This window comes from Oncorhynchus nerka, unplaced genomic scaffold, assembly GCF_034236695.1.
Source record: "Oncorhynchus nerka isolate Pitt River unplaced genomic scaffold, Oner_Uvic_2.0 unplaced_scaffold_1318, whole genome shotgun sequence".
NCBI classification, from domain to species: domain Eukaryota; kingdom Metazoa; phylum Chordata; class Actinopteri; order Salmoniformes; family Salmonidae; genus Oncorhynchus; species Oncorhynchus nerka.
In genome coordinates this window covers 16,234-32,338 of record NW_027040023.1, presented here as the reverse complement: position 1 = coordinate 32,338, position 16,105 = coordinate 16,234, and the positions used below count along the sequence as shown (strand labels likewise).

The 16,105-nt window shown below is 44.9% G+C and overlaps 1 pseudogene; it reads right to left on the bottom strand.

Moving 5' to 3' along the window:
- The window catches only part of LOC135568930 (pleckstrin homology domain-containing family G member 4B-like), a 105,584-nt pseudogene extending 99,592 nt beyond the window's left edge, over positions 1-5,992 (bottom strand).
- Positions 5,993-16,105: the final 10,113 nt, after the last annotated feature.

Genomic DNA, 16,105 nt, shown 5'->3' with positions numbered 1-16,105 from the left:
TGCCACATTTAGGGGTCAAAGGAGAAAACTGGTTAGATACCAGACATGCCACATTAGGGTCTAACAGGAGAAAACTGTTTAGATACCAGCCATGCCACATTAGGGTCTAACAGGAGAAAACTGTAGATAATATGGTTATGTACATTTAGGGTCTAACAGATGAGAAAACTGTAGATTTAGCCAAATGACATTAGGGTCAAACAGGAGAAAACTGTAGATACCAGCCATGCCACATTAGGGTCAAACAGGAGAAAACTGTAGATACCAGCCATGCCACATTAGGGTCAAACAGGAGAAAACTGTAGAAATATATATGTCAATTTAATATTGTTATGTAGTGGTATTTAGTCAAATGACATGTTTAATATGGTTATGTAGTGGTATTGTTTAATATTGTTATGTAGTGGTATTTAGTCAAATGACATGTTTAATATGGTTATGTAGTGGTATTTAGTCAGATGACATGTTTAATATGGTTATTTAGTGGTATTTAGTGGTATTTAGTGGTATTTAGTGGTATTTAGTGTTATTTAGTGGTATTTAGTGGTATTTAGTCAGATGACATGTTTAATATTGTTATGTAGTGGTATTTAGCCAAATGACATGTTTAATATGGTTATGTAGTGGTATTTAGCCAAATCACACGCCACTTACGTGACTGATCTTATCTCAGTGAGAGTGTTAGAGGACTGAATATTTCTACAGCATCAAAGACTGAAAGAAACCTCTATCAGACAACAATAGGACAAAAATAACTGAAGCTAAAAGCTGGCAAACAACTGACCCATGAAAGTAAATACCTCTGGAGACAATGATGACACAGTCAGGAGTCTCTCTCTCTCTCTCTCTCTCTCTCTCTCTCCAATTCAAGGGCTTTATTGGCATGGGAAACATGGGTTAACATTGCCAAAGCAAGTGAGGTAGACAACATACATCTCTCTCTCTCTCTCATTCTCTCTCTCTTTCTCATTCTCTCTCTCTCTCTCTTTCTCCCCCCCTTCTCTCTCTCTCTCTCTCTCTCCCCCCTTCTCTCTCTCTCTCTGTCTCTCTTTCTCTCTCCCCCTTCTCTCTCTCTCTCTGTGTTACGAATCCCTTTTGGCCCGACAGTCTAGGGGGGATGGTAATGAGACCCGTAACATAACTCATGCAAATTATTATTGTGACAAAGTAAAAGTGTGCACGAAATAACCACGACAACAGAAATCTACCGTCAAACTCTAGGTTTATTTATAAACACACAGTAATGGGGGGAGCAGGAAAAGGGGCTGAGCTGGACCCAAGAAAAGAAACAATAAGTATTCAAAAACACCCCTAAGCTAGACTAGCCTACTTTAACAACAGCTAACTAACTAACCAAAAATACAGTTGGTGGTCCGCCCAGTTCTAACTAGTGTATTTAACAAAGTTCACCTACGGGTAGTGTATGCCCATGGGCGACTTGTCTTGGTTTCCCCTTTCCCCACCAGCAAACAAACACAAACACCATAACCAAAAACAATACTCACAGGTGATGACAAAGTGCTATGGAGGTGCTTAAACAAAAGAGAGGTTAAGACACAAAGCGAGAGTGAAACACAGAGACCTACAGACATGGCATTTACAGAGAGATTGAGCTAGAGATTGCTAGAGATTGCTCTAGAGCAAACAAATGATGGGGTTTTTAAACCATGGGGAAGGAACTGTGATAGGATAGGAAGTAGGAGGAGGTGTGTCTTCTGATTGATGATTGATTGTTGACTGATTGGGGAGTGATGGTTTTCACCTGTGAGGGGAGAAGGAGAGAAAAGAAACACACACAGGATACACACACACAGGATAACTGTATCCGTAACACTCTTGTCTCTCTTTCTCTCCCCCCTTCTCTCTCGTTCTCTCCCTCCCTCCCTCCATCCACCAGATGTCAGGTTGCATTGCCACATGGACTACAAGCAGCACTCAGCAAACACCACCAGGTGTGCATTCCTCTCTGGGCCTAACTGAGGTGGGAGCCCCTCCTCTGCACCAATAAAAACACAGTTTCCCCTCTAGGTGCTCTCCTTCACCGGGCTTGTCTGCGTCCCAAATGGAATCCTCTACCCTACATGGTGCACTACTTTTGACCAGTGCACAAAAGTAGTGCACTACATAGTGGGTACGGTGCTGCCCTATGGGAGCAGTCCTATGTGCCCTGGTCAAAAGTAGTGCACTATATAGGGAATCAGGCCCCATTTTTTATGCACCCTTGGTCTCACGGGACAGGAGCGAGGCCGTAGACTTAGAACTGGGTTAAGTGCACCACAGTGGACCACTAACCCCTCTTTAACCCATCAAGTAAACTGGTGAGCCAAGACCAGAGAAAACAACCTGCTTTCTACAACAAAAAACACTGACAAATCTATGGAGCTAGAGAGGCAGGGTGAGATGAAGGGGAGGAGGAGGAGGACGGAGGAGGGAGGAGGACGGAGGAGGAGGAGGGAGGAGGACGGAGGAGGAGGGAGAAGGACGGAGGAGGGAGGAGGACGGAGGAGGGAGGAGGAAGGAGGAGGCGGGAGGAGGACAGAGGAGGACGGAGGGGGGAGGAGGACGGAGGAGGACTGAGGAGGGAGGAGGACGGAGGAGGAGGGATGGAGGAAGAGGAGGGCGGAGGAGGAGGGAGGAGGCGGAGGAGGGAGGAGCAGGGGGACGGAGGAGGGAGGAGCAGGAGGAGGGCGGAGGGAGGAGCAGGAGGACGGAGGAGGGAGGAGGGAGGAGCAGGAGGACGGAGGAGGGAGGAGGGAGGGAGGAGCAGGAGGACGGAGGAGGAGGGAGGAGCAGGAGGGAGGAGGACGGAGGAGGAGGAGGGTGGAGGAGGAGGGCGGAGGGAGGAGCAGGAGGACGGAGGAGGAGGAGGGAGGAGCAGGAGGACGAGGAGGGAGGAGAAGGAGGGAGGAGAAGGGAGGGAGGGAGGGAGGGAGGGAGGGAGGGAGGGAGGGAGGGAGGGAGGGAGGGAGGGAGGGGAGGAGGAGGGGAGCGAGGGGCGGAGGAGGACGGAGGAGGAGGAGGGAGGAGGAGGGAGGAGGAGGAGGACGGAGGAGGGGGGAGGAGGGAGGGAGGAGGGAGGAGGAGGGGAGGGAGGGAGGAGGGAGGAGGGAGGGAGGAGAGGGAGGAGGAGGAGGGAGGGAGGAGGGAGGAGGAGGGGAGGGAGGGAGGGAGGGAGGGAGGAGGAGGGAGGGAGGAGGAGGAGGAGGAGGGGCGGAGGGAGGGCAGGAGGACGGAGGAGGGAGGGAGGGGAGGAGGACGGGAGGAGGAGGGGAGGAGGAGAGGAGGGTGGGGGAGGAGCAGGAGGACGGAGGAGGGAGGAGGAGGAGGGAGGAGCAGGAGGACGGAGGGAGGGAGGAGGAGGAGGAGGAGGAGGAGGAGGACGGAGGAGGAGGAGGGAGGAGAAAGGAGGAGGGAGGGAGGGGAGGAGGAGGGAGGGAGGGAGGACGGGAGGGAGGAGGGAGGGAGGGAGGGAGGGAGGGAGGGAGGGAGGGAGGGAGGGAGGGAGGGAGGGAGGGAGGGAGGGGCTGTAATGGCAGGTCTGCTAGTATACACCTGGTCTATATTCACTCTTTAATCTGAGGAGGAAGGGACAGAAATGAAAGGCCATGCCTGTCACTGATCCCTCATGTCAGACACACCACCCGGGGGTGAAAACATTCACCACAAATGAATCACAGACAGACAGACAGACAGACAGACAGACAGACAGACAGACAGACAGACAGACAGACAGACAGACAGACAGACAGACAGACAGACGTACAGACAGAAAGACAGACAGACAGACAATTGAACGTAACCACGGCGATGTGATGTGATGCACAATGATGGGCTTCTAGAATGCAGAGTCTACGTTTGCAAAATTCTGGTGCCTTTCACAATATTTGAAGATTTATTTGAAGATTACCACAATCAACAGGCAATAAGCAGGACATCTGGAATCCTCTAACTGGTCTTTCTGGAAAACATTTAGGGAATTTGGGAAAAGTTGCAATAATTTTGCAGCCGTACCAAATAAGGTATTAGAGACATCAAGGACAGGGTTAATGACAGGGCTGTATGGTGACCTGGCTTTTCCCATTACACCATGACAGTCCCCCTTCAGATAAAAGGTATTTACCAAGGAGTTGAGATTCACTGTAATTAAATACTCTGGATTACAGTGACACACTGTAAAACAAGCTGTGTTCAAAGGCCAAGTACCACACAGACACACATTGACAACGGGACAGAAGAACACAGAGGCTGCACCATCTCCTCCTCGCCTTAAAACACCAGGAGCTGATGACTTGCCAAGTATGATCATGAAACGCTACTCAACACACTGGTGCAGAACTTGAGCAGGTTAACAAATGCCTTATTATAACTGGAACCATATTAAGACAATGTATTGACATTCTATTACAACAAGACAACTGTTTTCTGATACACAATGTTCTGTACCGATGAACTTCTGTCATTACATTCTCTTCATCTTATACATCTTCTTAGTTGTTGCGTTCATACCTAACAAGGCATTTTGGTTTGTACCGATGAACTTCTGTCATTACATTTTCTTCATCTTATACATCTTCTTAGTTGTTGTGTTCATACCTAACAAGGCATTTTGGTTTGGAACTTTTACGGAAAAAATAATAAGAATGACATTTGTGCGTGGAGTTAGGTAAAGGCTTTCTGGGCAGCAGCTAGACTAGTGGTTAAGAGCGTTAGGCCAGTCACTGAAAGCTTGTTGGTTTGAATCCCACAGCTGACTAGAGGAAAAATCTGCCGATGTGCCCTTGAGCAAGGCATTTAACCCTAATTGCTCTTGTAAATCACTCTGGATAAGAACGTCTGCTAAATGACTAACATGTAAAATGGCACAAGAAGATCCATGGTCAATGATCATTACTAAAACAAGGCACTTTATAATTAAGAGCAGCTAATTGGTCTGTTTTTCAAGAAGTTGTAACACACACACCCGCCCTCATTTCCTGTACGACATAGAGGCTGGCATCAAGGGACTCATCAGGGGACATATGCTCCTCCTCTGAACATTATCCTGTCCTATATCTCTGACTGAAACTCAATGCACATCTGGAGAGAGAGAGAGAGAGAGAGAGAGAGAGAGAGAGAGAGAGAGAGAGAGAGAGAGAGAGAGAGAGAGATTGAGAGAAGATACAGAGAGAGAGATGGAGAGTCTAGAGACAGACAGTGAGAGATCACTAGAGAGAACACCATGAGAGAGAAGAGAGAGAGAGAGAGATGAGAGAGATAGAGACAGGTGAGAGAGAGAGACCTTTCCTGTTTCCATTGGGGCTAATTATACACCTCTGTAAAGGATGGAAAATAGTTACTAAAGACAGACAGTGCGAAAAAATCACTACAGCATAACACCATGACAAAAACATAGAATTTTATTTGTCACATGCGCCGAATACAACAGGTATAGGTAGACCTTACCGTGTCAATGTGGAGGCTATAGTGGGTACAAGCCCAATTAACCCTATATGTAGTGGGTAGTTCAAGAAATGAGTTAAGAAATGTGGAGGCTATTTAGTGGGTACTAAATAGGCTATATGTAGTGGTACCGTAAAGTCAACAAATGTAAAAAGTCAATGGAGGCTATATGTATACCGGTACACAATAATGAATATGTAGTGGGTACAATCAATGTGGAGGCTATATGTAGTGGGTACCGGTACCGAGTCAATGTGCGAAGGTACAGGTTAGTTGAGGTAATTTGTACATGTAGGTAGGGGTAAAGTGACTATGCATAGATAATAAGCAGTGAGTACATGTAGGTAACATGTAGGTATTACAGACAAGGTCAGGGAGAGGTTGAAAATGTCAGTGAAGACACTTACCAGTTGGTTTGCGCATGCTTTCAGTACACGTCCTGGTAATCCATCCGGCCTGTGGCTTTGGGAACGTTGACCTGTTTAAAGGTCTTGCTCGCATCGATGACGGAGAGTGTGTTCACACAGTAGTCCGGAACAACTGGTGCTCTCATGCATGCTTCAGTGTTGCTTGCCTCAAAGTGAGCATAAAAGGCATTTAGCTTGTCTGGTAGGCTTGTGTCACTTGGCAGCTCGTGGCTAGGTTTCCCTTTGTATTCTGTAAATAGTTTTCAAGTCCTGCCACATCCGACAAGCGTCAGAGCCGGTGTAGTAGGATTCAACTTTAGTCCTGTATTGACGCTTTGCCTGCTTGATGGTTCGTCTGAGGGCATAGCGGGATTTCTTATAAGCGTTCGGATTAGTGTCCCGCTCCTTGAAAGCGGCAACTCTAGACTTTAGCTCGGTACGGATGTTGCCTGTAATCCAGCGACGTCATCTGACCACTTCCATATTGAGCGAGTCACTAGTACTCCCTGCTTTCGTTTCTGCTTGTAAGCAGGAATCAGGATAGAATTATGGTCAGATTTGCCAATAGGAGGACGAGGAAGAGATTTGTATAACTCTGTGTGTGGAGTAAAAGTGGTCTGGAGTGTTTTTCCTCTGGTTGCACATGTGACATGCAGGTAGATTTTTAGGTCAAATGGATTTAAGTTTGCCTGCATTAAATTACCCGGCCACTAGGAGCGCTGTTTCTGGATGAGCATTTTCATGTTTGCTTATGGCCTTCTACAGCTCGTTGAGTGCGGTCTTGGTGCCAACATCGGTTTGTGGTGGTAAATAGACGGCTACGAATAATATAGATGAAAACTCTCTTGGTAGATAGTGTGGTCTACAGCTTATCATGAGGTATTCTACCTTAGGCGAGCATTATCTCGAGACTTCTTTAATGTTAGACATTGCGCACCAGCAGTTATTGACACACATCCCGCCCCTCGTCTTACCAGATGTAGCTGCTCTGTCCTGCCCATGCACGGAAAACCCAGCCAGCTCTACAGTATCCATGTCATCGTTCAGCCACGTCTCGGTGAAACATAAGATATTACAGTTTTAATTGTAGATGGTCCAGTTTATTTTCCAATGATCACACGTTGGCCAATAACACGGAGGGTAGTGGTGGTCTACCTACTCGCCGGCTAACTCTCGCCTTCCTCCCCCTTTTCCTCTGTCTTTTCTTCACGCTGACGACAGGGATTTGGGCCTGGTCTTGACAAAGCAGTATATCCTTCGCGTCGAAATCATTAAAGAAAAAATCTTCATCCAGTTCGAGGTGAGTAATCGCTATTCTGATGTCCAGAAGCTCTTTTCAGTCAAAAGAGACAGTAGCAGCAACATTATGTACAAAATACAGTAGCATCAGGAAGACTTCAAGTCTATCACACAACCAAACTCTGAGACTATACAGTAGCATCAGGAAGACTTCAAGTCTATCACACAACCAAACTCAGAGACTATACAGTAGCATCAGGAAGACTTCAAGTCTATCACACAACCAAACTCAGAGACTATACAGTAGCATCAGGACGACTTCAAGTCTATCACACAACCAAACTCAGAGACTATACAGTAGCATCAGGACGACTTCAAGTCTATCACACAACCAAACTCAGAGACTATACAGTAGCATCAGGACGACTTCAAGTCTATCACACAACCAAACTCAGAGACTATACAGTAGCATCAGGACGACTTCAAGTCTATCACACAACCAAACTCAGAGACTATACAGTAGCATCAGGACGACTTCAAGTCTATCACACAAACCAAACTCAGAGACTATACAGTAGCATCAGGACGACTTCAAGTCTATCACACAACCAAACTCAGAGACTATACAGTAGCATCAGGACGACTTCAAGTCTATCACACAACCAAACTCAGAGACTATACAGTAGCATCAGGACGACTTCAAGTCTATCACACAACCAAACTCAGAGACTATACAGTAGCATCAGGACGACTTCAAGTCTATCACACAACCAAACTCAGAGACTATACAGTAGCATCAGGATCACACAACCAAACTCAGAGACTATCAAGTCTATCACACAACCAAACTCAGAGACTATACAGTAGCATCAGGACGACTTCAAGTCTATCACACAACCAAACTCAGAGACTATACAGTAGCATCAGGACGACTTCAAGTCTATCACACAACCAAACTCAGAGACTATACAGTAGCATCAGGACGACTTCAAGTCTATCACACAACCAAACTCAGAGACTATACAGTAGCATCAGGACGACTTCAAGTCTATCACACAACCAAACTCAGAGACTATACAGTAGCATCAGGACGACTTCAAGTCTATCACACAACCAAACTCAAGACTATACAGTAGCATCAGGAGACTTCAAGTCTATCACACAACCAAACTCAGAGACTATCAGTAGCATCAGGACGACTTCAAGTCTATCACACAACCAAACTCAGAGACTATACAGTAGCATCAGGACGACTTCAAGTCTATCACACAACCAAACTCAGAGACTATACAGTAGCATCAGGACGACTTCAAGTCTATCACACAACCAAACTCAGAGACTATACAGTAGCATCAGGACGACTTCAAGTCTATCACACAACCAAACTCAGAGACTATACAGTAGCATCAGGACGACTTCAAGTCTATCACACAACCAAACTCAGAGACTATACAGTAGCATCAGGACGACTTCAAGTCTATCACACAACCAAACTCAGAGACTATACAGTAGCATCAGGACGACTTCAAGTCTATCACACAACCAAACTCAGAGACTATACAGTAGCATCAGGACGACTTCAAGTCTATCACACAACCAAACTCAGAGACTATACAGTAGCATCAGGACGACTTCAAGTCTATCACACAACCAAACTCAGAGACTATACAGTAGCATCAGGACGACTTCTATCAAGTCTATCACACTATCAAGCATCCAAACAACCAAACTCAGAGACTATACAGTAGCATCAGGACGACTTCAAGTCTATCACACAACCAAACTCAGAGACTATACAGAGTCTATCACACAACCAAACTCAGAGACTATACAGTAGCATCAGGACGACTTCAAGTCTATCACACAACCAAACTCAGAGACTATACAGTAGCATCAGGACGACTTCAAGTCTATCACACAACCAAACTCAGAGACTATACAGTAGCATCAGGACGACTTCAAGTCTATCACACAACCAAACTCAGAGAATACAGATTTTGGGGTAAGTCTGATTTTCAAAAGAATCCATTTTGTCACTACTTGACCATGGCTCAAATTGTCTGACAGCTGAGTGTGTTGCCACATGAATAATTCATTTAGTTTTGAGCTTGAAGAGCGACTGTTCCTCTTCTAAACAAGGTTGTTTGCGAGGGTAGACTTTATCAGTATAATGACTCCTTCCTGTTTGTAGACAGATTCCTGGAATGATCTGTGTTTTCAAAGCTTTTGAGTCTGGATCAAATGTCTCTTATAACCAGAGAGAGATGCATTCCTGCTAAACAACATGAGATCCGTGAGCGTCCCTACGGCATGGGATTACACAACTACTGATGGCAGAAGAGAAAACATCCTTCTCAGCCTGAACCCAACGGTCCGGTTTCGGCCTTAACGTGCTGTGTCTGTACACCTTTTTAACCTGCTACATGTCACTTTCACCCACAGCAGCTACAGACACTAGTCCTGCTAGGCTTCCAACATTGGTTGGGCCAGAGAAATGTGTGGCCATGATGAAACCTATTTTTCTGATGATTGAAATGTATCACGTTACAATACGAATAGGCTGCAGTGCACTGAGGAGAATGACGATCCACAAGACCAGTATCAGAACCATCCCATAATAGGCTGCAGTGCACTGAGGAGAATGACGATCCACAAGACCTGTATCAGAACCATCCCATAATAGACTGCAGTGCACTGAGGAGAATGACGATCCACAAGACCTGTATCAGAACCATCCCATAATAGGCTGCAGTGCACTGAGGAGAATGACGATCCACAAGACCAGTATCAGAACCATCCCATAATAGGCTGCAGTGCACTGAGGAGAATGACGATCCACAAGACCAGCATCAGAACCATCCCATAATAGGCTGCAGTGCACTGAGGAGAATGACGATCCACAAGACCAGTATCAGAACCATCCCATATTCCAATGTGAATGCCAATACATCCTAACAAAATACACCTATGACTGCCCTGCTAATGTGCGTTGCTGGACATATCGAAAGTAGACCCGTAACTGATCCAAATGTTTTCCTGAATCAAACATCCACTCAAAACACATGGGGCTTTTGATCAGATATTCAAATGGATGTTTGGCAGAGGCTCCCTTTGTTATTTCATGAAAGAAAAAAACATGCTTGATTACATTTAATGAAATGAATGCCTCGTATGCTGTGTAATGACATGAATACCTCGTATGCTGTGTAATGACATGAATACCTCGTATGCTGTGTAATGACATGGATACCTCGTATGCTGTGTAATGACATAATGCCTCGTATGCTGTGTAATGACATGGATGCCTCGTATGCTGTGTAATGACATAATGCCTCGTATGCTGTGTAATGACATGAATGCCTCGTATGCTGTGTAATGACATAATGCCTCGTATGCTGTGTAATGACATGAATGCCTCGTATGCTGTGTAATGACATAATGCCTCGTATGCTGTGTAATGACATGAATGCCTCGTATGCTGTGTAATGACATGAATGCCTCGTATGCTGTGTAATGACATAATGCCTCGTATGCTGTGTAATGACATGAATGCCTCGTATGCTGTGTAATGACATGAATGCCTCGTATGCTGTGTAATGACATGGACACCTCGTATGCTGTGTAATGACATGGACACCTCGTATGCTGTGTAATGACATGAATGCCTCGTATGCTGTGTAATGACATGAACGCCTCGTATGCTGTGTAATGACATGAATGCCTCGTATGCTGTGTAATGACATGAATACCTCGTATGCTGTGTAATGACATGAACGCCTCGTATGCTGTGTAATGACATGAATGCCTCGTATGCTGTGTAATGACATGAATGCCTCGTATGCTGTGTAATGACATGAACGCCTCGTATGCTGTGTAATGACATGAATGATTAATTTATTGTACTGAAGAAGGCTAAGTCAGGTTAAGACAGATAAAACAGGATGTGATGTCACAGCTCCATGGTGGATACAGTAGATTATACAAGGCAACTATGTGAGTCAAGAGAAAAATAACACACTTTATTCAGGCTACATTATGGCATGCATTCATGCATTCATGCATTCAGGCTACATTATGGCATGCATTCAGGCTACATTATGGCATTTCAGGCTACATTATGGCATGCATTCAGGCTACATTATGGCATGCATTCAGGCTACATTATGGCATGCATTCAGGCTACATTATGGCATGCATTCAGGCTACATTATGGCATGCATTCAGGCTACATTATGGCATGCATTCAGGCTACATTATGGCATGCATTCAGGCTACATTATGGCATGCATTCAGGCTACATTATGGCATGCATCCAGGCTACATTATGGCATGCATTCAGGCTACATTATGGCATGCATTCAGGCTACATTATGGCATGCATTCAGGCTACATTATGGCATGCATTCAGGCTACATTATGGCATGCATTCAGGCTACATTATGGCATGCATTCAGGCTACATTATGGCATGCTAAATGTTTCTGATCAGTGATAAATGAGTTACCACTTCCACCTGCCCGGCCAGAGATCAAATAACCAAATATACAGACAGAGATTCAGAGAAACAACATGTTGATTGTCAGACAAGACACAGGCTTTAGGTAGGGAGTAGGACAGGCTACTAGGAGAGTGAAGAGCTACATAAGGTAGGGAGTAGGACAGGTTCCTAGGAGAGTGAGGAGCTACATAAGGTAGGGAGTAGGACAGGTCCTAGGAGAGTGAAGAGCTACATAAGGTAGGGAGTAGGACAGGCTACTAGGAGAGTGAAGAGCTACATAAGGTAGGGAGTAGGACAGGCTTCTACATAAGGTAGGGAGTAGGACAGGTTCCTAGGAGAGTGAGGAGCTACATAAGGTAGGGAGTAGGACAGGTTCCTAGGAGAGTGAAGAGCTACATAAGGTAGGGAGTAGGACAGGTTCCTAGGAGAGTGAGGAGCTACATAAGGTAGGGAGTAGGACAGGCTACTAGGAGAGTGAAGAGCTACATAAGGTAGGGAGTAGGACAGGTTCCTAGGAGAGTGAGGAGCTACATAAGGTAGGGAGTAGGACAGGCTACTAGGAGAGTGAAGAGCTACATAAGGTAGGGAGTAGGACAGGTTCCTAGGAGAGTGAGGAGCTACATAAGGTAGGCAGTAGGACAGGTTACTAGGAGAGTGAAGAGCTACATAAGGTAGGGAGTAGGACAGGTTACTGGGAGAGTGAAGAGCTACATAAGGTAGGCAGTAGGACAGGCTACTAGGAGAGTGAAGAGCTACATAAGGTAGGGAGTAGGACAGGTTACTGGGAGAGTGAAGAGCTACATAAGGTAGGCAGTAGGACAGGCTACTAGGAGAGTGAAGAGCTACATAAGGTAGGCAGTAGGACAGGTTACTAGGAGAGTGAAGAGCTACATAAGGTAGGCAGTAGGACAGGCTGCTAGGAGAGTGAAGAGCTACATAAGGTAGGCAGTAGGACAGGTTACTAGGAGAGTGAAGAGCTACATAAGGTAGGCAGTAGGACAGGCTGCTAGGAGAGTGAAGAGCTACATAAGGTAGGCAGTAGGACAGGTTACTAGGAGAGTGAAGAGCTACATAAGGTAGGCAGTAGGAGGGTTACTAGGAGATCAGCTCAATTTAGCTAACATTTCCCCGGCCTAATTGTTACACAATATCTAAACGGAGATTCACTGAAAACAGAAATCGGACATTGATTGATTTATCAAGACGATTTCCCCTACGCTTGTCTCAAAACAATCAAAACGGTGCTGAAATGATCATCTAGGTGACCACAAACAGGCGCGAAAAACTGATATCAACTTTGGAGGGGCCAATTACATGACATTTTCTCAAGAGCAATTCCTGAGGGGGACACCAAAAGTAGTGCTGTGACACACAGCCTACGTTGTAATATGTTACATGTATATTGAGGAACCATAATCACTACTACTGGATAATTGATAGGTACAGTAGTTAACTGAAGGGTTGTCCCAACTTGTTCAAATGTTTAAATCATTATAATACCACTAACAATAATAGTTATAGCAGTGCTCCTTATCAGTCCAGTATGTACCTGGTTAAATAAAGGTGAAATACAATTTTTAAAAGTTGTCGTCATTCAGTTGATCTTAACTAAGGTGAGTTGCTCACCGGGCTTGGGGTCGAACCGGGCCTGAGCTAGGGCTTCAGTTCACCAGACAGAAACAGGAAGAGAGAGACAGAGAACAGACAGAAACAGAAAGAGAGAGACAGAGAACAGACAGAAACAGGATGAGAGAGAGAGAACAGACAGAAACAGGAAGAGAGAGAGAGAACAGACAGAAACAGGAAGAGAGAGAAAGAGAACAGACAGAAACAGGATGAGAGAGAGAACAGACAGAAACAGAAAGATAGAGAAAGAGAACAGACAGAAACAGGATGAGAGAGAGAACAGACAGAAACAGAAAGATAGAGAAAAACAGAAGAGAGAGACAGAACAGACAGAAACAGGATGAGAGAGAGAGAACAGACAGAAACAGGAAGAGAGAGACAGAGAACAGACAGAAACAGGAAGAGAGAGAAAGAGAACAGACAGAAACAGGAAGAGAGAGACAGAGAACAGACAGAAACAGGATGAGAGAGAGAGAACAGACAGAAACAGGAAGAGAGAGACAGAGAACAGACAGAAAAACAGGATAGAGAAAGAGAGAAACAGAAGAACAGAGAACAGACAGAAACAGGAAGAGAGAGAACAGACAGAACAGACAGAAACAGGAAGAAGAGAGAGAGAGAACAGACAGAAACAGACAGAAACAGAAAGAAACAGAAGAGAGAGAAGAGAACAGACAGAAACAGATGAGAGAGACAGAAACAGAACAGACAGAAACAGACAAAACAGATGAGAGAAGAGAACAGACAGAAACAGGAGAGAGAGAGAGAAACAGAAAGATAGACAGAAAAACAGGAAGAGAGAGACAGAGAACAGACAGAAACAGACAGAAACAGGAAAGAGAGAGACAGAACAGACAGAAACAGGAAAGAGAGAGACAGAAACAGACAGAAACAGGAAGAGAGAGAAACAGACAGAAACAGGAAGAGAGAGAAAGAGAACAGACAGAAACAGGAAGAGAGAGAAAGAGAACAGACAGAAACAGGAAGAGAGAGAGAACAGACAGAAACAGGAAGAGAAGAGAACAGACAGAAACAGAGAGAAAGAGAACAGACAGAAACAGGAAAGAGAGAGAAAGAGAAACAGACAGAAACAGGATGAGAGAGAGAGAACAGACAGAAACAGAAAGAGAGAGACAGAGAAACAGAGAGAAAGAGAAACAGACAGAAACAGAAAGAAGAGAGAGAAAGAAACAGACAGAAACAGGAAGAGAGAGAACAGAGAACAGACAGAAACAGACAGGAAGAGAGAGAGAGAACAGACAGAAACAGGAAGAGAGAGACAGAGAACAGACAGAAACAGAAAGAGAGAGAAAGAAACAGACAGAAACAGGAAACAGAGAGAGACAGAGAACAGACAGAAACAGAAAGAAGAGAAAGAGAACAGACAGAAACAGGAAGAGAGAGAGAGAACAGACAGAAACAGGAAGAGAGAGACAGAAACAGACAGAAACAGGATGAGAGAGAGAGAAACAGACAGAAACAGGATGAGAGAGAGAGAACAGACAGAAACAGAAGAGAGAGAAAAGAGAACAGACAGAAACAGGAAGAGAGAGAACAGACAGAAACAGAAGAAACAGAAGAAACAGAGAAAAGAGAACAGACAAAACAGAAAGAGAGAGAGAACAGACAGAAACAGGAAGAGAACAGACAGAAGAAACAGGAAGAGAGAGAGAAAGACAGAAACAGGAAGAGAGAGAGAAACAGTAGACAGAAACAGAAAGAGAGAGAAAGAGAACAGACAGAAACAGGATGAGAGAGAGAGAACAGACAGAAACAGACAGAAACAGGAAGAGAGAGAGAAACAGACAGAAACAGGAAGAGAGAGAAAGAGAAGAAACAGACAGAAACAGGATGAGAGAGAGAGAACAGACAGAAACAGAAAGAGAGAGAAAGAGAACAGACAGAAACAGGATGAGAGAGAGAGAACAGACAGAAAGGAGAGAAGAGAGAGACAGAGAACAGACAGAAACAGGAAAGAGAGAGAAAGAGAACAGACAGAAACAGAAGAGAGAGACAGAAACAGGAAGAGAGAGAGAAGAACAGACAGAAACAGGAAGAGAGAGAGAGAACAGACAGAAACAGGAAGAGAGAGAGAGAACAGACAGAAACAGGAAGAGAGACAGAGAACAGACAGAAACAGAAAGAGAGAACAGAGAACAGACAGAAACAGGAAGAGAGAGAGAACAGACAGAAACAGGAAGAGAGAAAGAGAACAGACAGAAACAGGATGAGAGAGAGAGAACAGACAGAAACAGAAACAGAGAGAGAGAGAGAGAACAGACAGAAACAGGAAGAGAGAGAGAGAACAGACAGAAACAGGAAGAGAGAGAGAGAACAGACAGAAACAGGAAGAGAGAGAGAGAACAGACAGAAACAGGAAGAGAGAACAGACAGAAACAGAAGAGAGAGAAAGAGAACAGACAGAAACAGGATGAGAGAGAGAGAGAACAGACAGAAACAGGAAGAGAGAGACAGAGAACAGACAGAAACAGGAAGAGAGAAAGAGAACAGACAGAAACAGGAAGAGAGAGACAGAGAACAGACAGAAACAGAAAGAGAAGAGACAGAAACAGGAGAAGAGAGAACAGAAACAGAAAGAGAGAGAGAACAGACAGAAACAGGAAGAGAGAGACAGAGAACAGACAGAAACAGGAAGAGAGAGAAAGAGAACAGACAGAAACAGGAAGAGAGAGAACAGACAGACAGAAACAGGAAGAGAGAGACAGAGAACAGACAGAAACAGAAAGAGAGAGAAAGAGAACAGACAGAAACAGGAAGAGAGAGAAAGAGAACAGACAGAAACAGGAAGAGAGAGAGAGAGAGAACAGACAGAAACAGAAAGAAGAGAGAGAAGAGAACAGACAGAAACAGAAAGAGAGAGAAAGAGAACAGACAGA